We start from the raw sequence: 25,992 nt of genomic DNA, 5'->3' as shown, positions 1-25,992 counted from the left end.
AGTGGGGGTCAGAGGGGTGGATGGGGGGGTTAACATGGGTGACAGAGGGATGGACAGGGGTGACAGAGGGGTGGCCAAGGTGGACATGGATGACAGGGGGGCTGGACATGAGAGACAGGGGGGTGAACAGGGGTGACAGGGGGGTGAACAATGATGGCAAGGGGGGTAAAAGAGGGGTGACAAAGGGACAGAGGGGTGAATAGGGGGGTGGACATGGGTGACAGGGTAGACTGGGGGGTGGACAGGGGAGGTGAACATGGGTGACAGGGATGGACAGGGAGGTGAACAAGGATGACAGGATGGTGGACATGAATGACGGGAGGGAATGGATGACGGGGGAATGGGTGAAGGGGGTGGACATGGGTGATGGGGGGTGGACATGGGTGACGGGGGGTTAACAGAGGGGTAGAAAGGGTACAGTACCTTAAGCAAGCCAGCACGGGGTGCAGCTTGCAGTTCCACGGCATCTTCCCCTCTTCGGTGTAGCAGGGCACCATTTTCGTCTTACTGCGCCGCAAGGGGAGGGGGACGCAGGGGGGGGGCGTTGGGGGACACCGAGAGACGCTGTGTGCGCAGTACGCATGCAGGCTTCCCTTCCTCCCTGCGGCGCCGTAAGTCACAGGCGCGCAGGCTGGGGCGGGAAATTAAAAAAATAAAAAATTCACAGCAAAATCCCGCGGCACCCCGGTTGGGAACCACTGGCATAGATATTGGCCCGTGGGTATTCCCTGCTTCAGTGGGCACGGGTGGCAGCTCTCCCACTGAAGCAGGGAATTGGTTGCTGTCTCTTTACGATGTACTGAGGTCTGTACACTCCTGTCCTCAGTGATCCATATTTCGAGATCCAGGAATACCAATTTTTCTGAGCTTATGGAACTGGTGAATCTTAGTCCTAAATTATTGTGGTTCAGGATGTCAACAAATTTGCTGAACTCCTCCACAGTAGACAGCCAGACTAACAGCACGTCGTCTATGAATCTCAGCCACATAGGTATGTTGCTGGTCCGTGACGACATGCTCTCACCAAATACAACTTAGTCCTCCCACCAGCAGAAGTACAGATTAGCGTTACTGGGGGCTATGTTCACATGGTGATGCATGCATGCTGGTGGTAGGACCATTCGGAAACGAGACATTTCCATAGACAACCATGCATATCTGAGCGGAATCCGCAAAAAGAATATATACATGTCTATTCTTTCTGCAGATGCCAAAATCGGGAAATTCCGCCGTGTGCATTAAAATCAATGGAACTCTACTGCACTGGAATGTCCATGAACATGTAGAGGTGCAGCTAGACTTCCCTTGATTAAAAGTGTATTCCATGATTTTTTTTGACTATGCTACAGGGGCTGTAAAGTTAGTGTCGTTCAGGGGCTGTAAAGTTAGTGTTGTTCATAATATAGTGTCTGTACCTGTGTGTGATGGTTTTCTCACAATTCTGTGATTTTCACCCCAATATTTATTTTTATCAGCATACAAAATGACTGTTGTCTCAGATTTTTCCCAGGTTGTAATGTGGCCGAGACCTGACTTACTAGTCAGCTGATGACAGGGAGCCTGTCTGCTTCAAAGGGTGGAGCGATTGCTTGGTGAGAGAGAGAGATCAATCTGCATCTAATGCAACAGCTGTAGGCTCCCTGATTGAAAACCACAGGTCTTTTGAATGGATTCAGCTCATTTATGTTTCAATGGGTGGGGTGGCTGATGTGTGGGAGGGAGGAAAATGGAATTGAGGGATTTGTAGGTAAAAAAGAAAACTCAAACAGGAAATACCAGTTCACAAAAAGCTAGCCACAGTGTTATGGTAATCTCACAACCAGTGGCGTTGCGACCCGGGTGCGGGGGGTGCGGAGCGCACCGGGTGACACCAGCCTGGAGGGGTGACACCACGGCCGGCAGCACCCCCCACATCTGCAACCCGTCACTCAACTCAGCCGGTATTTGCAGCATCCCCAAACAGAAGAGGCTTCTTCCATGACCTGCAGGCTGCCGCACTCCAGTTTCAGCCCCCGACACTAAATCCTATCCCCCAGCACCAGGAAGCTGCCTCTTTAAGACCTGCAATGCTCTCTGGGAACAGAAGTACCGTGCGCACGTCTGCTCCCTCCCCCGACGTATCCCTGCCTCATGTGCTCCGCGTCTGCATGGGTGATAAATTCCTCCCCAACCCCCGGACATTCCTGGACCTGGAGCCGCCCGGGGAGAGGAGAAAGTGAAGACAAGAGACTGGTGAGACCTCTCTGCAAAACTGTTTATTTAATGCAGTGTTTCCCAACCAGGGTGCCTCCAGCTGTTGCAAAACTATTACTCCCAGCATGCCCAGACAGCCTTTGGCTGTCAGGGCATGCTGGGAATTGTAGTTTTGCAACAGCTGGAAGCACCCTGGTTGGGAAACACTGATTTAATGTTTTAATGTAACAGGGAGAAAGGGGGTGCTGAGAGGCTCTGGGGGGTGCCATTGCCAGGAGGATGATCCTCCTTATGTATGATGGGGGTGCTACTGATAAATGATGGGGGTGCTGCACCCCCATTATCCATCAGCAGGATCATCCTCCTATGAGTAGCACCCCCATCATCCATCAGCAGGATCATCCTCCTGTGAGTAGCACCCCCATCATCCATCAGCAGGATCATCCTCCTATGAGTAGCACCCCCATCATCCATCAGCAGGATCATCCTCCTATGAGTAGCACCCCCATCATCCATCAGCAGGATCATCCTCCTATGAGTAGCACCCCCATCATCCATCAGCAGGATCATCCTCCTGTGAGTAGCACCCCCATCATCCATCAGCAGGATCATCTTCCTGGATGATGATGGGGGGGTGCCTCTGGCAGGAGGATGATCCTCCTTATGTATGATGAGGGTGCTACTGATGAATTATGGGGGTGCTGCACCCCATCATCCATCAGCAGATCATCCTCCGGGATGATGGGGGTGCTACTGGCAGGAGGATGCTCCTGCAGATGTAGCACCCCCATCATCCTGGCCGTAGCACCCTCATAATCCATTGGGAAGATCATCCTTCTGCCAGTAGCACCCCCACCATCCTGGATGATGATGGGGGGGGGGGTGCCTCTGGCAGGAGGATGATCCTCCTTATGTATGATGAGGGTGCATAAGGAAAGACTATAGAGAAGTCACCTGTAGTCACTGATATGTGATTATTGTGTATTTTCCTCATTATGTCCCATCAGAGCTGTGGTCACTTGTAAGTTCTAACTACAACTCCCAGCCAGGGCCGGTGCAAGGATTTCTGCCTACACAAGTGAAGCTCCATTTCGGCAATCTCGGTGGGCCGCAGCAATAAAACCAGAGAGGGTGGAGTGGTAGCAGTGACCTCTGCTGTGGCGGCGGGGCGCACAGGTGGGGGTCTTAGTATAAAAAAAAGTCTTCCTTTTTCCGCCCCCATCAGCTGCGAGTCCATGCGCCCTCAAGTGGAAGCATGGTTTGCCTTATGACAGCATCGGGCCTGCTCCCAGCATAACCTCACCACTGCTTAGGTCATACTGGGAGCTGTTGTTTTAATTGGTGAAACCTTTTTTAGCACTTTCCCATTCTTTGGCAATTGGTATATTTGATTATTATACTGGAATTTTTCACAATGCTCTACATCAATGGCGCCTGTCACAACAGGCTAAAAACTTACTGGGGGGAGGGGGGGGGGGTAGGTATGGGGGTGACACCATTTTATATCGCACCGGGTGACACCAACCTTAGCAACGCCACTGCTCACAACATAGCCATTTAGCCCCAAGAGAAGCGCAGATCCTTCCTAAGCATGTCCATTACTGTCTGCCAGGTACGTAGTAATATCACCTTATGGTGGATAACCCCTTTAAGCTGACCCACCCCAAAACCATCAATTGGGGGCACATGTCCTTCACAGATTACATAGGCATAACTTGAAACTATTAGTCCCCAGTGTAAAGTCTGTAACAGGACCCCTTCCCACTATTCAGAATAATGGTGCCATCATATGTGGTAGAGGGGCTTTTGGGCCCACAGGGCTCCAGGGCTCTGGTGCAACTGCTATCTCCACAACCTTTACAGCAACCCCCTGCTTGTCTGTCCAGCTCATCCAGTATCTACTCTGTTTCATTAGACATAAAAGAGGAGGGTATTGTAGTTATTTTTCTTGCTGAAACCATCCAGCTTCAGCTCTTTCAATTGAAAGCTGTCATCGTCACAACTCATTAGTATTTTTCCCGCATCTTATTTTTATTTCATTGATGCATAACTTGTCACGTTGAGTTCTTCTGATTAGTTTGCAGAGCTTTCTATTTACTTAAAAATGCTTTTCTTTCATATTCAGCGCTGCTGGTATATTCACGGTGCTTATTTGCAGAAAATCATAGCATATTTCATCCTGCTTTACATTTCCCTTGCAGTGGAAGGCACTATAGCTTGAGAGTTTGGAAAATAAAATACTATTGTTGTTTATGGTTTTATGCCTTTTCACAGTATCATGGAGGATGCTATGTTCTATTGGTCAGGGTTTCAGCTATTGTTTCAGACGTGTAATGAATCAACTGACAAAAATATGTCACTGCATTCTACCTGGGAGAGATCACTGATTGTTACCATAGCAACCACAGCCGAGCTTCATATAGCTTAAAGTGGCTTTACTGTAGTTAGTACTGACAGGAGCGCAACTTCTCGGAGAATCTCATACAGTGCAACCATACTTGGAAGATTGGCAACAGTTATTTCCTAATGAACCTTAGAGCCACAGAGTCATCTCATAGGGTGCTCACTTTTTAGAAACTGTGAGACAGTGACAGGAATGGTGGTCAGGGATTGCTATGTTTTAAAAAAAAATTCCTTCCTCAAGGAACTTCACATCTCATCCAATGAAAGCTGGGAGACATGTTAGAAATCCAGAAATGGAGTTATATCCCTGGCAGACCATAGCTGCTAAGGTACTTTTGGTAAAGCCTGTTTATATGCCAGTTCTGGTTTTTCAGTTTGGCTCAAATCAGCACAGGTGCTGAAGACTGCTCATTACTGGGCCTACAAAATAAAGCGTTTTAATCTCAACTCTCATTATCTCAATTGAAAGTTCAGCTTTAGATATAAAGCATTAGATATTATATATAATCGACCAGTCTTGAGATCACAACAAGGGTCGGTTTTGGTGGAACTGCGGAAATGGTAAGGAGTGAGAATAGGATGAGGCTGACAACAGAAAAATGTTCTCCATCATGGGCGCCAAAAGAAGTGCTCACTTCTGATGTATATACTTTTTCAGATAATTTTTTGTCATGAGAATTCTTTAAGCAGAGAGCCATGACGTCTACTTCTTTATCCGTACACCATATTGCACTATTAAATAGTATGAAGGCGCCATTGAGATATATCTCAATAGGTCCTTTTGGAGAATATTCCTTATGTTGCATTTCCTGCCAGTTGCCTCTGAGCAGCTGATGCTGTTATTTCTTCTCTCATAATAAACGTATTATCCTCTAATACCTGATTGCAGCTCGGGGTACACTCAGAACTCTATACGCACAAATCATTCAGCAATAATTCTATCAACAGGTTGCTAGGAACAACAAGTATTATTTCTACAATGCTGGTTACCATAGGAACCTGTCATTTTAAATGTAGTCAAATAATTGTAACGCAGGTTGGGATAGAATAGAACCTGTGGTTCACGTAAAATAAAAATCATGGAAATTCAGAACGTGATGAATCAACACATTCAGGAACAGCGGAGTACCGGGTAATAGTGACTCGCCTGCAGTTAGTCATTGGACAGTATTTGTGAATGTGCCTTTTTTCTTGCAGGTTCATGAATTATACATAGACATTCAGCCAGGTTTGTACTGTATGCCCGGTACTTGTCTGACTACAAGGCTGTTGTACAAAATTATAAAGTCACGTTATCATTTAAGTGGATTACTCTGAGAAAACGATTTGAATTCTTTACGCTCAAGCAAACATCTGCTGCATGAAGACATTTTGGGGAGTGTGGGAGGCAGGTGAGAGAACAGGCACCAGGTGTTCATCTGCGTCTTACAAGGGGACTATGGAAAAATAAGACAGATTTTTAAAGGCCAATAGACCTCATATATCGTATGAAGCACTTTTTACCAACCAGGTTGCCGCAAGCTGTTGCAAAACTACAACTCCCAGCATGCCCAGATTGCTTTTGGCAGAACATGCCAGCACTAGGACTGCTCGGAAATGCGCTGTCTCCTAGATGGCTATTCATTTCCGAGCAGATTTTGCAGTAAGAATAGACTATTGTCTATTCTTTCTGCGGACGACAAAATCGGAATTTCTGTGGCAGATTTTATCACCGTATTCACAGTGCAGCAGAATCCCATTGAAATCAATGGGACTCTGCTGCAGCAGAATGTCTGCTCAGAAATTGTGCCATGTGAACATAGCCTTAGAGTGCTGTGTCTTTCACATCCACCTGGAGCCTCTTGATCAATCTAGACAAGTGTGTGGCGTCGGGGTGTGAGGTGCAGGGTGGATTTTTTAACCCAAGGGGCATATGTTATTAACCCCTTCTTGTCGTGATGCCAGGGCGTGGTTTAGCCTTAACCACCCAAAGGTAAAACCGATGATCCTGGGCTGGGCACAGGGGGAAATGAAGACACCGACGCCAAGTTACGGACAAACGGTAGCTTTACTGAGGGTAGACAGATGACACAGTCTATGCAGTACAGCCCAAGGAGGTGGCCAGTGACACAGAGAGACCTTGCAGGCTTGCTGGGACTTGCAATAGTTAGACAGACTTTGGTGCAGCCCATGGTGACTAGACAGTAGACTTGACTTGACTGACTTGATGACTGACAATTAGATGACTTTCGGTTACTTGCAATTGACAGGTGGCTGCAGACTTTAGGCTTGAGGCCTCCAATGCTCCGGACAAACACACTGAGACGACTGCACTGGACCTCCAGAACTAAGAGAGAGATTGCAGCCCCTCCCCTGGTTATATAGGGAGGCTGTGCAAGGAGCCCATAGGTCATTTGGAGGTCACCTGGTCACTAGTGCCTCCTAGGTAACAATCACATGGTGTAACATTTAACCCCTTAACGACGCAGGACGTATATTTACGTCCTGCGCCGGCTCCCGCGATATGAAGCGGGATCGCGCCGCGATCCCGCATCATATCGCGTGGGTCCCGGCGCTAATCAACGGCCGGGACCCGCGGCTAATACCACACATCGCCGATCGCGGCGATGTGCGGTATTAACCCTTTAGAAGCGGCGGTCAAAGCTGACCGCCGCTTCTAAAGTGAAACTGAAAGTATCCCGGCTGCTCAGTCGGGCTGTTCGGGACCGCCGCGGTGAAATCGCGGCGTCCCGAACAGCTGATCGGACACCGGGAGGGCTCTTACCTGCCTCCCTGGTGTCCGATCGACGAATGACTGCTCCGTGCCTGAGATCCAGGCAGGAGCAGTCAAGCGTCGATAATGCTGATCACAGGCGTGTTAATACACGCCTGTGATCAGGATGAAAGATCAGTGTGTGCAGTGTTATAGGTCCCTATGGGACCTATAACACTGCAAAAAAAAAGTAAAAAAAAAGTGTTAATAAAGGTCATTTAACCCCTTCCCTAATAAAAGTTTGAATCACCCCCCTTTTCCCATAAGAAAAATAAAACAGTGTAAAAAAAAAAAAATAATAAACATATGTGGTATCGCCGCGTGCGTAAATGTCCGAACTATAAAAATATATCATTAATTAAGCCGTACGGTCAATGGCGTACGCGCAAAAAAATTCCAAAGTCCAAAAAAGCGTATTTTGGTAACTTTTTATAACATTAAAAAATGAATAAAAAGTGATCAAAAAGTCAGATCAAAACAAAAATCATACCAATAAAAACTTCAGATCACGGCGCAAAAAATGAGTCCTCATACCGCCCCGTACGTGGAAAAATAAAAAAGTTATAGGGGTCAGAAGATGACATTTTTAAACGTATAAATTTTCCTGCATGTAGTTATGATTTTTTCCAGAAGTGCGACAAAATCAAACCTATATAAGTAGGGTATCATTTTAACCGTATGGACCTACAGAATAATGATAAGGTGTAATTTTTACCGAAATATGCACTGCGTAGAAACGGAAGCCCCCAAAATTACAAAATGGCGTGTTTTTTTCGATTTTGTCGCACAATGATTTTTTTTTCCGTTTCGCCGTGCATTTTTGGGTAAAATGACTAATGTCACTGCAAAGTAGAATTGGCGACGCAAAAAATAAGCCATAATATGGATTTTTAGGTGGAAAATTGAAAGGGTTATGATTTTTTAAATGTAAGGAGGAAAAAACGAAAGTGCAAAAACGGAAAAACCCTGAGTCCTTAAGGGGTTAAAGAAACAGTACATTATTAATATCACAACTTATATACACAGGGGATAATACACTGCTAAAAAAAAAATAGGGAACACAAGATAACACATCCTAGATCTGAATGAATGAACTTATCGTATGAAATGCTTTCGTCTTTACATAGTTGAATGTGCTGACAACAAAATCACACAAAAATTATCAAATTATCAAATTTACCACACTCAAAATCAAAGTGGAAAACCACACTACAGGCTGATCCAACTTTGATGTAATGTCCTTAAAACAAGTCACAATGAGGCTCAGTAGTGTGTGTGGCCTCCACGTGCCCGTATGACCTCCCTGCAACGCCTGGGCATGCTCCTGATGAGGTGGCGGATGGTCTCCTGAGGGATGTCCTCCCAGACCTGGACTAATCCGCCAACTCCTGGAAAGTCTATGGTGCAACGTGGTGTTGGTGGATGGAGCGAGACATGATGTCCCAGATGTGCTCAATCGGATTCAGGTCTGGGGAACCTACCTTGTACACAGGGCCGCAGTCAGGGTGTACAGCCCATACCCCAGAAAGGGGCCCAGGCACCCGCTGCACCCCCCTGCAGAAGCCCCAGCACAGAAGCAGAAGACCAATATTCAAACAGTGGTCTCCTGCTTCTGTACGTCCACCGGCCACATCATTCACCCCCCCCCCGACCCCACCCCTCCTTCCCTGATCCCTCCTGTGCCACTTTATTCTCCTGTGCAAAATCATCCCCCCTTTATTAACCCCTGTGCCACATCATTTACTCTTGATCCCCCCCGTGCTATTCAATTCCCCCTTTATTGCCCTCTGGGGTGATAAGGGGGATTAAACAACACTGAGAGATTCTACTGTAATATTGCTTTTTATTGTGTATTAAAGGTGAGTACAGTACAGTATTTAGTCATTTAGGAAGATTTTTGAGCCTTTTCCCAATTAGGGACATCTCTCAATAGCCAACACTTTTTTATTCCCTGTGAGTGTCCGCTATTGGGAGATTCTTCTGTACTGTACGCATTGCTAAACACTATAGAGACAGTCCGGCACCGCTAACTGCAATACACGTCCAGCTTACTAAATGGCATGGTCACACCTGGGGAATTCCTATATGGGGGTACTATTCCAAATTGGCTCAGTCCATAAATGTCATACAATACAGGAAGATGAACAGAATGCACTCACCCGTAAATATCTTACTTGAAGAACTTTTTTCAATAAAAACAGACAGCGTACAGCGCGTAGATACAGTGGAGCAACCTCGCGGCCGCGAGGTTGCTCCACTGTATCTACCCGCTGTACGCTGTCTGCTTTTATTGAATAAAGTTCTTCAAGCAAGATATTTATGGGTGAGTGCATTCTGTATGCATTGCTGCTCATTTTACATTCACTCTCGCACCAAGCCTGGTAAATGTAAAGTGACGGTCAACACATTCAGGGTATGCCTCACCATTTAGGATCAGGGACTCCAGCACCAGTTAGGAGTCACCGCTTCTGTACATAGATTCCTTGGTGCACTATGACAACAGCTGTATCTGTAATATTTGTATAATCATCATATTCTAATATCTTGAAGATAATGGAGAAATATGTTTTTTCCCCTGTAACAACCACTGATTTACTGATATGTGGGGCTTTCTTTCTGTTTAACCCCTTAAGGACCAAGGGCGTACAGGTACGCCCTTGGACCTGCTCTCCTGATATAACGCGGGGTTACACAGTAACCCCGCGTCATATCACGGCGGGCCCGGCGTCATAGTGAAGCCGGGACCCGCCTCTAATAGCGCGCAGTGCCGATCGCGGCACCGCGCGCTATTAACCCTTTAGCCGCGCGCTCAGAGCTGAGCCGCGCGGCTAAAAGTGAAACCGAAAGTGGCCGGCTAGCTCAGTCGGGCTGTTCGGGATAGCCGCGGCTAATCGCGGCATCCCGAACAGCTGACAGGACAGTGGGAGGGCCCCTACCTGCCTCCTCGCTGTCCGATCGCCGAATGACTGCTCAGTGCCTGAGATCCAGGCATGAGCAGTCATGCGGCAGAATCGTTGATCACTGGTTTCTTATGAGAAACCAGTGATCAGCATAGAAGATCAGTGTGTGCAGTGTTATAGGTCCCTATGGGACCTATAACACTGCAAAAAAAAGTGGGAAAAAAAAGTGAATAAAGATCATTTAACTCCTCCCCTATTAAAAGTTTGAATCACCCCCCTTTTCCAATAAAAAAAAAACACAGTGTAAATAAAAAGAAAAATGAACATATATGGTATCACCGCGTGCGGAAATGTCCGAATTATAAAAATATATAATTAATTAAACCGCTTGGTCAATGGCGTGCGCACAAAAAAATTCCAAAGTCCAAAATAGTGCATTTTTGGTCACTTTTTATATAATCAATAAGTCCTATCAATGCAAAAATTGTACCGTTAAAAACTTCAGATCACGGCGCAAAAAATGAGCCCTCATACCGCCCCATACACGGAAAAATAAAAAAGTTATAGGGGTCAGAAGATGACAATTTTAAACGTATTAATTTTCCTGCATGTAGTTATGATTTTTTCCAGAAGTCCGAAAAATCAAACCTATATAAGTAGGGTATCATTTTAATAGTATGGACCTACAGAATAAAGATAAGGTGTCATTTTTACCGAAAAATGTACTACGTAGAAACGGAAGCCCCCAAAATTTACAAAACTGCGTTTTTTTTTCAATTTTGTCGCACAATGATTTTTTTTTCCATTTCACCGTAGATTTTTGGGCAAAATGACTGACGTCATTACAAATTAGAATTGGTGGCGCAAAAAATAAGCCATCATATGGATTTTTAGGTGCAAAATTGAAAGAGTTATGAAAGGCAAGGAGCAAAAAACGAAAATGCAAAAACGGAAAAAACCCCGGTCCTTAAGGGGTTAAAAATAAAAGGGGTTCATCAGCATCTGCAGTATGTGCTATGCTGTTCTGTCAGGCAAGAATTCTGACCCTTACCTTAAGGGAGGCGGGAGAGGGGGTGTTAGGCAAAATAATTGTACTCTTAATTCCAGTTTTACTTGGAGAGATTACATTAAGTATCTATATTTTCCACACTTTGTAAATTATAAATGTGTGCACACCTAACGTATCATTATTGTGGCTTTTAGTGATGCAGACTTAAATGTTTAAAAGGCAATAAAAGTTCTGCCAAGGTGACCTATGAATGGAATACATCAAATACAAAACCTCCAAAACATCTATATTTGCAGCTAAACGTATTTAAAAAAAAAAAAAAAAAGCACTCAGCAGAAACCGCACAAAATGTTTTACCAGTACAGTTGCAAGAAAAATATGTGAACCCTTTGGAATTATATGGATTTCTGCACAAATTGGTCATAAAATGTGATCTGATCTTAATCTAAGTCACATTTAAATCGCAGTCTGCTTAAACTAATAACACACAAAGAATTAAATCTTATCATGTTTTTATTGAACACACCATGTAAACATTCACAGTGCAGGTGGAAAATATGTGAACCCTTGGATTTAATAACTGGTTGAAACTCCTTTGGCAGCAATAACTTCAACCAAACGTTTCCTGTAGTTGCAGATCACAAGCGCAATAGTCAGGAGTAATTTCTGACCATTCCTCTTTATAGAACAGTTTCAGTTCAGCAATATTCTTGGGATGTCTGGTGTGAATCGCTTTCTTGAGGTCATGCCACAGCATCTCAATCAGGTTGAGGTCAGGACTCGGCCAATCCAGAAGGCGCATTTTCTTCTTTTTAAGCCATTCTGTTGTTGATTTACTTCTATGCTTTGGGTCGTTGTCCTGTGGCAACATCCATCTTCTGTTGAGCTTCAGATGGTGGGCAGATGGCCTTACGTTCTTCTGCAAAATGTCTTGATAAACTTGGGAATTCATTTTTCCTTTGATGATAGCAATCCATCCAGGCCCTGATGCAGCAAAGCAGCTCGAAACCATGATGCCCCCACCACCATACTTCACAGTTGGGATGAGGTTTTGATGATGGTGTGCTGTGCCTCTTTTTCTCCATACATAGTGTTGTGTGTTTCTTTCAAACAACTCAACTTTGGTTTCATCTGTCCACAGAATATTTTGCCAGTGCTGCTGTGGAACATCCTGGTGCTCTTGTGCAAAATGTAAACATGCAGCAATGTTCTTTTGGACAGCAATGGTTTCCTCTGTGGTATCCTCCCATGAAATCCATTCTTGTTTAGTGTTTTACATATGCCAGAGACTTTTGTAAGTCTTTAGTAGACACTCTTGGATTCTTCTTCACCTCATTGAGCAGTCTGTGCTGTGCTCTTGCCATCATCTTTACAGGACAGCCACTCCTATGGAGTGTAGTAGCAGTGCTGAACTTTCTCCATTTATAGACAATTTGTCTTACCCTGGACTGATGAACAGCAAGGCTTTTTGAGATACTTTTGTAACCCTTTCCAGCTTTATGCAAGACAACAATTCTTAATCGTAGGTCTTCTGAGAGCTCTTTTGTACGAGGTATCATTCACATCAGGCAATGCTTCTTGTGAAAAGCAAACCCAGAACTGGTGGGTGTTTTTTATAGGGCAGGGCAGCTGTAACCAACACCTCCAATCTCATCTCATTGATTGGACTCCAGTTGAATGACACCTCACTCCTATTAGCTCTTGGAAATGTCATTAGTCTAGGGGTTTACATACTTTTTCCACCGGCACTGTGAATGTTTACATGATGTGTTCAATAAAAACATGGTAAGATTTAATTTTTCTCCCTCTCACACATGAGCTCCCATGCTGTGCTGTAAACAAGAGACCAGTGTTTTCTAACCAAGGTGCCTCCAGGTGTTGCAAAACTGCAATTCCCTGCAGAATGATCTCCCTCCCACTCAGCAGTCACTCCACCCATTGAAGCAGACCCTGAACACCTGACTAGTGATGTAATGTCTTGGGCTGCACTGCAAACTGGGAAAACCTAAGATGACACTCATTTTGTATGCTGTAAAAAATAAAAAGTAGGCAAAGATTACATAAGAATTGCGAGACCACCGTCACACAAAGGTACAGACACTACATTATGAACTACACTAACTTTACAGCCCCTGTAGCATAGTCAAATAAAAAAAAATAATAAAAAAAAAAATATATATATATATATATATATATATATATATAAAATTAAAAAAAAAGAACAAATCCTGGAATACCACTTTAAACTAGGGGTGAAATTGGAATAAATATAATGCTGTTCTGTACTCCAGCTGTATAATATCGAAATAACACCCAAAATATGTTTTATATCTGTAAATAAATGGTGAGCAAGTCTGGATGCCAATTTTCGTTTTTGTGTTTTCATTTTTCCTCCTTACATTCCAACAGCCATAACTCTTATTTTTCTAACTATAGAGCCATGATGAGGTTTGTTTTATGCTGGACCAATTGTTCTTTGTAATGACATCACTTATTTTACCACAAAATCTACAACGAAACCAAAAATTATTTATGGGGTGAAAAAAAAAGGCAATTTTGTAACTTTTGGAGCTATTCTTTCTACTCTGTCCTTTTAATAGTTAAAATAAGCTTATCATTACTATACAGGCCAATATGATTACAACGATACCTAATATATAGATTTATTAAACTGCTTTGAATTTTTTTTACCTTTTCAATTATTTTGACCTATGATTTTATTTATAAAATGGAAAAGGAGAGGGGGGCGATTAAATATATTATTTATTAAGGAAGAAGCTTATATATATATATATATATATATATATATATATATATATATATAATTTTTTTTTTTTTTGATCCATTAGTTATAATTTATGTCACATTTTTTACATCCCCATAGGGGACTATTAAAGAGGTGTTGGGGCAAAAACATTTCAATAACATTTAATAGCAATCATTCAATTTCTAGCAGTGTCCATGATCAGTACTATGGATTTTCTGCCTATACAGTCTGCCTAGGTGCTACAATTGGCATTGATTGTGGCACCTAAAGGGTATGTAGGGACAAGCATCAGCACGATTGCCATCATTAGCGGTGAGTCCCAGGTGCTGATAGCCGCCAGTACTCAACGCATCGGCTATGAAGCAAGCTCAGCTTCTGACATCACTTCATAGTCCCCTAGCATACAGCCACTGTGTATATAGAAAAAAGCAGATGTCCAGCGCAGGATAATGTGCAAATAAAAGTAGGTTCTTTATTCAAGCCACAGGACAGCAGGACACACTGTAACGCGTTTCCGCAGGTATAACCAGCCTTAGGCTGGGTTCACACTACGTTTTGTCCCATACGGGAGCGCATACGGCAGGGGGGAGCTAAAATCTTGCGCTCCCGTATGTGACCGTATGCGCTCCCGTATGTCATTCATTTCAATGAGCCGACCGGAGTGAAACGTTCGGTCCGGTCGGCTCATTTTTGCGCCGTATGCGCTTTTACAACCGGACCTAAAACTGTGGTCAACCACGGTTTTAGGTCCGGTTGTAAAAGCGCATACGGCGCAAAAATGAGCCGACCGGACCGAACGTTTCACTCCGGTCGGCTCATTGAAATGAATGACATACGGGAGCGCATACGGTAACATACGGGAGCGCGAGCTTTTAGCTCCCCCCTGCCGTATGCGCTCCCGTATGGGACAAAACGTAGTGTGGACCCAGCCTTACTCTTAAGTAAGGCTGGTTATTCTGGCTGAAACGCGTTACATTGTGTCCTGGTGTCCTGTGGCTTGAATAAAGAACCTACTATTATTTGCACATTATCCTGCGCTGGACATCTGCTTTTTTCTACATTACCTTGGTGTTGGTTCACACAGTACCATGCGTCAGGTGTCTGGTTAAAAGGTGAGCTGAGGAACCATCTACTGTTATGCCACTGTGTATTTATACATATTTTGCATGCTGCTTTAAGGGGTTAAAATAAATAATCTACTCCCTAGTATAACTTGTTAAAAAATATTCATCGAGGAGTTCTACAACCTGTATAAATGAACTTGGCCTGGAACCTTATTACATTTAGTTGTTGCATATTTCTTATTTCTAAATCTATCCCAGAGATGTAGCATAAGGTGTTTCACAGAACATCTTATAGAGACGTTATCTCAGAGACATCTGTGCTTTGAGCACTCCTCTCCTTTTTGCATTTTTGAAATAACTTAAAGGATGTAAATGGTGGATACATTACTGGTATATGGTGATATATGTATATAATGGAGACGGATAAAAATCATATATAAATTGAATAATTATTCTTATGTCAAGATTGCAAATTCAAATATTTAGCAGTTTTCTGAATATCGTTTATATTTAAGACTATGTTCACATCTCAGAATTTCCGTGCGGAATTCCGCTTGGAATTCTGCACGGAAATTCCACTGCAGCAAAGTTCCGTCGAATTCAACATAAATTTGCTGCGTTGTGCACACTTAAACAACACAATGTAACTCCAAGTCAACTCCAAGTCAATCACACTTCTGTGAAACAACACTGTCCACTCAGGAAGCAACACTGATTGACAATCAATTTCACATGTTGTGTGCAAATGGAACAGACAACAGGTGGAAATTATAGGCAATTAGCAAGACACACCCAATAAAGGAGTGGTTATGCGGGTGTGACCAGAGACCACTTCTCAGTTCCTATGCTTCCTGGCTGATGTTTTGGTCACTTTTGAATGCTGGCGGTGCTTTCACTCTAGTGGTAGCATGAGACGGAGTCTACAACCCACACAAGTGGCTCAGGTAGTGCAGCGCATCCAGGATGGCATATCAATGTGAGCTGTGGCAAGAAGGTTTGCTGTGTCTGTCAGCGTAGTGTCCAGAGCATGGAGGCGCTACCAGGAGACATGGAGGAGGCCGTAGGATAACAACATCCCAGCAGCAGGACCGCTGCCTCCGCCTTTGTGCAAGGAGGAGCACTAGGAGAACTGCCACAGCCCTGCAAAATGACCTCCAGCAGGCCACATATGTGCATGTGTCCACTCAAACGGTCAGAAACAGACTCCATGAGGGTGGTATGAGGGCCTGATGTCCCCAGGTGGGGGTTACAGCCCAACACCGTGCAGGATGTTTGGTATTTGCCAGAGAACACCAAGATTGGCAAATTCGCCACTGGCACCGTGTGCTCTTCACAGATGAAAGTAGGTTCACACTGAGCACATGTGACAGACGTGACAGAGTCTGGAAATGCTGTGGAGAATGTTCTGCTGCCTGCAACATCCTCCAGCATGACCGGTTTGGAGGTGGGTCAGTAATGGTGTGGGGTGGCATTTCTTTGGGGGGGCGCACAGCCCTCCATGTGCTTACCAGAGGTAGCCTGACTGCCATTAGGTACTGAGAGGAGATCCTCAGACCCCTTGTGAGACCATATGCTGGTGCGGTTGGCCCTGGGTTCCTCCTAATGCAAGACAATGCTAGACGTCATGTGGCTAGAGTGTGTCAGCAGTTCCTGCAAAAGGAAGGCATTGATGCTATGGACTGGCCCGCGTGTTCCCCAGACCTGAATCCGATTGAGCACATCTGGGACACCATGTCTCGCTCCATCCACCAACGCCATATTGCACCACAGACTGTCCAGGAGTTGGCAGATGCTTTAGTCCAGGTCTGGGAGGACATCCCTCACGAGACCATCCGCCACCTCATCAGGAGCATGCCCAGGTATTGTAGGGAGGTCATACGGGCACGTGGAGGCCACACACTACTGAGCCTCATTTTGACTTGCTTTAAGGACATTACATCAAAGTTGGATCAGCCTGTATTGTGGTTTTCCACTTTGATTTAAAGACGATGTAAAGACGAAAGTATTTCATACAATTAGTTCATTTATTCAGATTCCCTTTAATTTTTTTGAGCATAGCCGGAAGCTTCCTCCGATCGTTGTCCTGACCAGTGGCCACCAAAACTGTGGCCCTGCAAATGTTGCAAAACTACAACTCCAATGCTTGGAGTTGTAGTTTTGCAACGTCTGGAGGGCTTAAATTTGGAGACCACTGGTCCAGATCCTTGAACAGTGAAGATTCAGTAAAGAGTGAAAAATATGAAAAGGCACAATAAAAATGCACTGCTCTGTTCATATTCCCTGCCAGAAGACCTCATTGGTCAATCAGTGGTGGGCAATATGAACTTACAGAGCAGTGCTTTGATATTCTGATCATCCCCGGCTAGGGGAGCTGAGTGGCATGCCGCCTGCTTCCTGGCATCGAAACAAACATACAAACAAAAAAAACTAAAATGCCAGAACAAAACCTCAGTGGAATCCTAGCCTTAAAGGGTTACTCCGCTCTTGACATCTTATCCCCTATCCAAAGGACAGGGAACAAGATGTCTGGCCGTGGGGGTCCCGTCGCTGGGGATCCCCGCAATCTCAACTGCGGCACCCCAGACATCCAGTTCACAGTCACGCCCTGCTCGTGATGTTAGGGGGCCTAAATGCAAGTGTATGGGAGGGAGCATGACAGCCATCACGCCCCTTCCATAGACTTGCCTTGAGGGGGCATGGCCATGGTGTCACGAGCATAGCGCAGCCGTGACATCACGAGCCTTGACATCAAGGCTTCGCCCCTTTAATATAAGTCTATGGGAGGCGGCCCCCTTTGGATAGGGGATAAGATGTCTAGGGGCAGAGTACACCTTTAAGGGCTTGCTGGGACTTGTAGTAGGACTGGACAATTGAATGCAGACCACGCTGACTTGGCAGATGACAGGGACTGACTTGACTTCACTCATAAAGCTGTGACGGTACCTTACCTGAATTGATGGTGGCTGCGGGATTTGACTTTGAGGCGTCCAACACTCTGGACACACACACACTAGGCGACTGCACTGGACCTCAGCATAAAGCAAGAGCTAAGAGGCAAGAGAGAAGCTCCACCCAGGACTTATATGGGGGAGACAAGCAGGGAGCCCATAGGTCACTCTTGGGATCACCTGGTCACTGGTACCTCCTGGGTAACAATCACATGACACAACTCTTAAGGACGAAGGGCGTATCCATACGCCCGTGGGAATTTCGGTCCCCGCAGCGCGACGGGCGGGGACCGGACCGGGGTGACTGCTGATATCGATCAGCAGGCACCCCGCGCAAATGCCCAGGGGGGTCATCAGACCCCCCCATGTCGGCGATCGGCGCAAATCGCAAGTGAATTCACACTTGCGATTTGCGCTGATTCCGGGTCATTACGGGTCTATGGTGACCCAGTGACCCGGAATATAAGGGGGATTGCGGTTGTCTAAGACACCTACGATCCCCCTGAAGGAATAGGAGTGAGGTGGCAGGGGTGCCACCCCTCCTATCCCTGCTATTGGTGGTCTAGACGCGACCACCAATAGCACATCGGGGACGGGGGGGGGGTTAACTTTCATTTTCCACGTCCTGCCCACCCACAATAGGCGGGGCAGGATGGGTAAACCGAAGGGGATCGGCGCCGAAGATCAACTTACCTGTCCGGAGGCAGCGGGCGATGGTGATCGGCGGGCGGCGACGTCGTGCAGCAGAAGAGGACGGCTCCCTGGATCCTACGGAAGCCGGTAAGTTGCCTAGCAACATCTGGAGGGCTACAGTGGTCTCTAACCTGTAGCCCTCAAGATGTTGCAAAACTACAACTCCCAGCATGCCCAGACAGCTGTTTGGGCATGCTGGAATATGTAGTTTTGCAACAGCTGGAGGACTGCAGTTTGAGACCACTATACAGTGGTCTCTAAACTGTATCCCTCCAGATCTTGCAAAACTACAACTCCTAGCATGCCCAAACAGCTCTTTGCTGTCTGGATATGCTGGGATTTGTAGTTTTGCAACATCTGGAGGGTCACAGTTTGGAGATCACTATGCAGTGGTCTATAAACTGTAGCCCTCCAGATGTTGCAAAACTGCAAATCCCAGCATGCCCAAACAGCAAACAGCTGTCTCGGCATGCTGGGAGTTGTAGTTGCGTACATCCAGCTGTTGCATATCATCAGTACATGCTGGGAGTTGTAGTTTTGCAACAGCTGGAGGCACATGGGTTGGAAAATACTGAGTTAGGTAACAGAACCTAACTGAAGGTTTACCAACCAGTGTGCCTCCAGCTGTTGCAAAAGTACAACTCCCAGCATGCACGGTCTGTCAGCACATGCTGGGAGATGTAGTTTTGCAACAGCTGGAGGCACACTGGTTGGAAAATACTGAGTTAGGTAACAGAACCTAACTGAAGGTTTTCCAACCAGTGTGCCTCCAGCTGTTGCAAAAGTGCAACTCCTCAGTCAGTACATGCTGGGAGTTGTAGTTTTGAAACAGCTGGAGGTTTGCCCCTCCAGGGTACATTCACACAAGCAGGTTTACAGTAAATTTCCTGCTTCAAGATTAGGCAGCAAATTTTTCACCGCAGTGCAAACTCCTAGTGGGAAACTCACCGTAACACGCCAGTGCAAACATACCCTAAAAACACTACACTAACACATAATAAAGGGTAAAACACAACATATACACCCCTTACACTGTCCCCCCCCCCCCCCCCCCCAATAAAAATGAAAAACGTCTTGTACGGCAATGTTTCCAAAACGGAGCCTCCAGCTGTTGCAAAACAACAACTCACAGCATTTCTGGACAGCCAATGACTGTCCAGGCATGCTGGGAGTTTAGCAACAGCTGGAGGAATCCTGTTTGGGAATCACTGGCGAAGAATACCCCTATTTCCACCCCTATGCAATCCGTAATTTAGTCCTCAAATGCGCATGGTGCTCTTTCACTTCAGAGCACTGTCATATTTCAAGGAAACAGTTTAGGGCCACATATGGGGTATTTCCGTACTCGGGAGAAATTGCACTACAAATTTTGGGGGGCTTTTTCTCCTTTTACCCCTTATGAAAAGGAAAAGTTGGGGGCTACACCAGCCTGTTAGTGTAAAAAAATAAAAAATGTTTACACTAACATGCTGGTGTTGCCCCATACTTTTTATTTTCACAAGCAGGAAAAGGAAAAAAAGACCCCCAAAATTTGTAACGCAATTTCTCCTGAGTACGGAAATACCCCATATGTGGGCGTAAAATGCTCTGCGGGCGTACAACAAGGCTCAGGAGTGAGAGCGCACCATGTACATTTGAGGCCTAAATTGGTGATTTGCACAGGGGTGGCTGATTTTACTGCGGTTCTGACATAAACGTAAAAACATAAATACTCACATGTGACCCCATTTTGAAACGACACGCCTCACGGAACGTGACAAGGGATATAGTGAGCCTTAACACCCCACAGCTGTTTGACGAATTTTCATTAAATTTGGATGGGAAAATGAAAAAAATAAGTTTTCACTAAAATGCTGGTGTTAGCCTAAATTTTTCATTTTCACAAGGGATTTGTAACCCCATTTCTTCTGAGTAAGAAAATGCCCCATATGTGGATGTAAAGTGCTCTGCTGGCGCACTACAATGTTCAGAAGAGAAGGAGCGCCATTGGGCTTTCGAAGAGAAAATTTGTCCGGAATTGAAGGCCACGTGTGTTTACAAAACCCCCATAGTGCCAGAACAATGGACCTCCCCACATGTGACCCCATTTTGGAAAGTACACCCCTCATGTAATGTATTAAGGGGCGCAGTGAGCATTTACGCCCCACAGGTGTCTGACAGATTTTTGGAACAGTGGTCCGTGAAAATGAAAAATTTAATTTTTCATATGCACAGCCCACTGTCCCAAAGATCTGTCAAACGCCAGTGGGGTGTAAATACTCACTGCACCCCTTATTAAATTCTGTGAGGGGTGTAGTTTCCAAAATGGAGGTCACATGTGGGGTGTCCACTGTTCTGGCACCACGGGGGGCTTTGTAAACGCACATGGCCCCTGACTACCATTCTAAACGAATTCGCTTTCCAAAAGCTCAATGGCGCTCCTTCTCTTCTGAGCATTGTAGTGCGCCAGCAGAGCATTTTACGTCCTAACATGGTGTATTTCCATACTCACATAGATGGGGTTACAAATTTTGGGGGGCAATTTTTCCCATTACCTTTTGTAAAAATGGTAAATTTGGGGGAAAAAATGCACTTTAGTTACATTTTTTTTTTCATTTACACATCCGATTTTAACGAAAAGTCGTCAAACACCTGTGAGGTGTTAAGGCTCACTGGACCCCTTGTTACGTGCCTTGAGGGGAGTAGTTTCCAAAATGGTATGCCATGTGGGTTTTTTCTGCTGTTCTGGCATCATAGAGGCTTTCTAAATGTGACATGCCCCCCGAAAACCATTTCTGCAAAATTCACTCTCCAAAATTCCATTGTTGCTCCTTCCCTTCTGAGTCCTCTACTGAGCCCGCCGAACACCTGACATTCACATATGAGGCAGTTCCTTAATCGAGAGAAATTGGGTTACAAATTTTGGATGGCTTTTTCTCCTATTACCACTTGTAAAAATTCAAAAACTGGGTCTACAAGAACATAGGAGTGTAAAAAATGAAGATTTTGAATTTTCTCCTTCACTTTGCTGCTATTCCTGTGAAACACCTAAAGGGTTAACAAACTTACTGAATGTCATTTTGGATACTTTGAGGGGTGCAGTTTTTATAATTGGGTATTTGTGGGGTATTTCTAATTTGAAGGCCCTTCAAATCCACTTCAAAACTGAACTGGTCCCTGAAAAATTCCGATTTTGAAAATTTTGTGAAAAATTGGAAAATTGCTGCTGAACTTTGAAGCCCTCTGATGTCTTCCAAAAGTAAAAACTTGTCAATTTTATGATGGAAACATAAAGTAGACATATTGTATATGTGAATCAATATATAATTTATTTGGAATGTCTATTTTCCTTACAAGCAGAAAGCTTCAAAGTTAGAAAAAAGCAAAATTTTAAAATTTTTCATCAAATTTTTGAATTTTTCACCAAGAAATGATGCAAGTATCGACGAAAATTTACCACTACCATAAAGTAGAATATGTCACGAAAAAACAATCTTGGAATCAAATTTATAAGTAAAAGCATCCCAGAGTTATTAATGCATAAAGGGGTTATCCAGGAAAAAACTTTTTTTTTTACGTATCAACAGGCTCCAGAAAGTTAAATAGATTTGTAAATTACTTCTATCAAAAAATCTTAATCCTTTCAGTACTTAGTCTAAGTGCTCTCTGATGACACGTGTCTCGGGAACCGCCCAGTTTAGAAGAGGTTTGCTATGGGGGATTTGCTTCTAAACTGGGCGGTTCCCGAGACAAGTGTCATCAGAGAGCACTTAGACAGAAAAGAACAACCTTAACTTCAGAAGCTCATAAGTACTGAAAGGATTAAGATTTTTTAATAGAAGTAATTTACAAATCTGTTTAACTTTCTGGAGCCAGTTGATATATAAAAAAAGTTTTTTTCCTGGAATACCCCTTTAAAGTGACAGTGGTCAGATTTGCAAAAAATGCTCCTGTCCTTAGGGTCATAATGGGCTCCGTCACCAAGGGGTTAAAGATACAACACATTTTAAAATACAATACACTTCAGAACATATGTACAGGGGGGAAACAAGTTCAAGGGGCCCTGGGGACACTGAAGGAGGCTACCTGACAGGGCTGCAAGGGTATGGGGCAACATCTCCCGTACTGGGCCACCACAGGTGTATATGACAGGAACTTTCCCAGCACGAATATATGCAGCAAACACATAATAAATAGCCCATAATGCATAATATTTAGCTGACAAATCTGCTTTAGGTGCAAATTATTGTAGCGGCTGGGCTACTGTTTGTGTATTCTTTTCATACATTATAGCCGTATCATTGTCATCTTTTATCTGTAGCCTAGATTTCCTGAGCTACAGTAGTCTCCTTTGCCTTCATTCCTGTTAAAGGAAGGGGACATCACAAAATGTTTTTCCCAAAAGCTTCCAAACACCTTAATTGTCCCTTCACAAATCTGTCTCAGTCTATTAGATCAGCGTTTCTCCTCTTTCCCCAAGCAAATTATGTAATACTGTGACCGGTAAACAATAAAGGAGAAGCCATGCTGGTCGCAGCCCCTTCGGCCGAGGTGGAACATTCTGATGGCCTATCCTAAGGATAAACCATCAATATCAAGGCCTTTTAATTGCTCTTAATGAAAGAGATCTATCCTGGTGACAGATTGTCTTCAAGAAGAAGCAGCGAAAGGTAGGGACACTGTTTATCTTCCATCCAAATCACCTGCTAAAATTCCTTGTGGGGCGACACATTGACTCAATGATGGATGATGTTATATTCAGCTTTCAGTTTATCCCTCTTGACATAACTTGACTTCATTGATTCTTGTGCTTGACTCAATTAATGAAGCAAAAAGTAATCTTGTAGGTAATGACCGCCAGCGTATCTGATGCAGAAGAGGATCCTTCAGTCATTTATGATGTCAAGTGCATGAGATTTTCTCTGTTCTTGAAAGGACTAGTGCGATGTGCTCATAGATGCGTACTCCATGTATATCTGCATGGAATGCATAGCCCTGTTTGTAGGTTGTTGAATTACATAATGTACTTCAGTTCATTAACAACGCATTAGTAGGCTGTATCCAGGAAGCGTGGCCTTGGATAAAAATAAAAGTGGGGTCCTAGATACTGAATTATACCAACTCAACAATATGCAGTATTGTCAGTCACTATACAAAGACTAGTACTACTAATAATAATAATGATAAACAAGGACCAAATAATACCGCTACAACAGGAACATAACCATTACCACTAAATGGTGACTGAATAATACACCCATACTTTTACCTAATAATCCACTATACAGCATCCCTCCCGTGCCCATATGGTGTTAGATATCAGCTCTACTTAGGCTCTGCAGACCATATAAGTGATTACAGTGCAATTATATCCAGTGATGTCATTTCTGATTGGAGTTGTTCTGTTTCCTTTTCTTCGGCATCTTCTGCTTCTTCCAGCCCCAGCTTGACTGTACCAGCTGCTATGCCAAACTTACTCAAGTGTCTAAAGTATTATAAGGTTTGCTGGACAGTAAAGCGTGTGTCTAACGTGTTGAAGGCCTATAAATCTATCTGTATTTCTCTGGTATAAGATGCATACACTGAATTTCTTACAGCATGCAGAGGGTTAAAGATTTGCTACAAATTGTCTTGCATTGCACTTGCAGCAAATGTGAAAGAGTAGAATCTAGTCACATGTCAAGTTCCTGTCCAATCCATGCACCAGTTGTAGGCCCCTATACTACCCTCATATATACTGTAGTTGTAGGCCCCATACTGCCCTATAACCTATATATAGTTGTAGGCCCCTATACTGCCCCATATATAGTTGTAGGCCCCTATACTGCCCCATATATAGTTGTAGGCCCCTATACTATATATAGGTTTAGGCCCTCTCAGTGCCCCCATATAGTTGCCTTTCCCCTCTCCTCTATGTCCCCATGTATAGTAGACGGTCCCTACAGACATATTTCCCCAAGTGACCCCACCCTACTGCCCCACTGCTTCGATGCTCCACTGCTACACCGCTCAAGGGTCCGGGACCTACTACTATGGCTCGGCCATAGCAGTAGGTCCCTGAACTTGAGAAGCAGTGAAGCACTAAAGCTGATGCGGATGGTAGTTTGGAGAGCAGGCTCGTGCTCTCCAGACGTCCCCTGACATCCGCCTGCTTCTCTCCTTGGCGCAATGTCAGGAGTGTCACTATTTACAAGTACGATCAGCCACTGTTAGCAGTAGCTCCCACTTTATGATCAGGCAACACAAGCTATGTGAACAGTGACCAGAGGCTGCTGTGGCACAAAAACCGCAAAGACGTCAATGTTGTCCTGTTTTGTTAAAGAAAAAAGGACAAAATCAACATGTTTGATAAAATGATGGGACAGTCTGGAAATAAGTGAATGTCCTGTACAAAATGGGACATAAGGTCAGCATATTTTTTTCATTTCCAGGAGGAATAACAGAGGAGTTCTCAAAAAAAAGTTCTCAAAAAAAAGTTACTGAAGCTGTGTTATAGGGACCTTGTCCTACAATTCCGTTTATTACAAGGCTCAGTTCTCTGAAAAGAAATTATTATAACACTGTTCGTTCTAACCCCCAGAGTTTGTGACTAAAATGTAATGTAAAATGAGTGTAACAATGACTAATTATATGACATTCAGAGGTTATGAAAAGCTAGGTGACAACTAATATGGTGATGTGGATATAGTTGGTGAAGTATTCCAACCATTAAACCCCCAAAAAATGCCTCCAGCTACCCCATTGAGCATAGCATAGAATAAATAAACAAATAATGGTCTACACGGCTGACACTGTGGGATTCAGAGAGTCTGACTCTCTTTTGAGGTTATGGTTACACCCATTATTGTAGGATTTTACAGCTCCAAAAACATGAAATAGCTATAGTTTTTATTTTATTTTGGAGTTCTATGAAATGCCATAGAAAACCATTTAGCAATTCACATTCAGTAAAATTTTACATACCGTACATCATTTTACAACCATAAAGTATAGTGCATGAACCTTTTTTGGCGCAAACTGCAGAAGAGGACAAAAAAAGGCTGAAAAGGTGTCAAAAATATGAAAAGAATTTAGTTGCTTTTTTTGCATGAAAAAGTACCATTATTTTCAGGTTGAAAATACGGCAAAGTGCGCATAGCCTTTTGCTGACCCAAATACAAAAGGGGAAAACATCCCTACTGGTACTGTATCGGCAGGGATGACACCCCAACAATTTAAGATTTATTTACTATCCTGTATGTCTAAAATACCTCATTCATGCCAGGAATAAAATCTAGTGCATAA

At 44.2% G+C, this 25,992-nt stretch overlaps 1 protein-coding gene across 1 annotated transcript in view; it reads left to right on the top strand.

The window, feature by feature from the left end:
* Positions 1–25,992, top strand: part of SUSD3 (sushi domain containing 3) — a 103,629-nt gene that overhangs the window by 42,988 nt on the left and 34,649 nt on the right. The gene's annotated exons all lie outside the window — the stretch shown is intronic.

The sequence above is a fragment of the Hyla sarda genome, chromosome 6 (assembly GCF_029499605.1).
Source record: "Hyla sarda isolate aHylSar1 chromosome 6, aHylSar1.hap1, whole genome shotgun sequence".
NCBI classification, from domain to species: domain Eukaryota; kingdom Metazoa; phylum Chordata; class Amphibia; order Anura; family Hylidae; genus Hyla; species Hyla sarda.
This window is presented reverse-complemented; position numbering and strand designations above follow the sequence as displayed.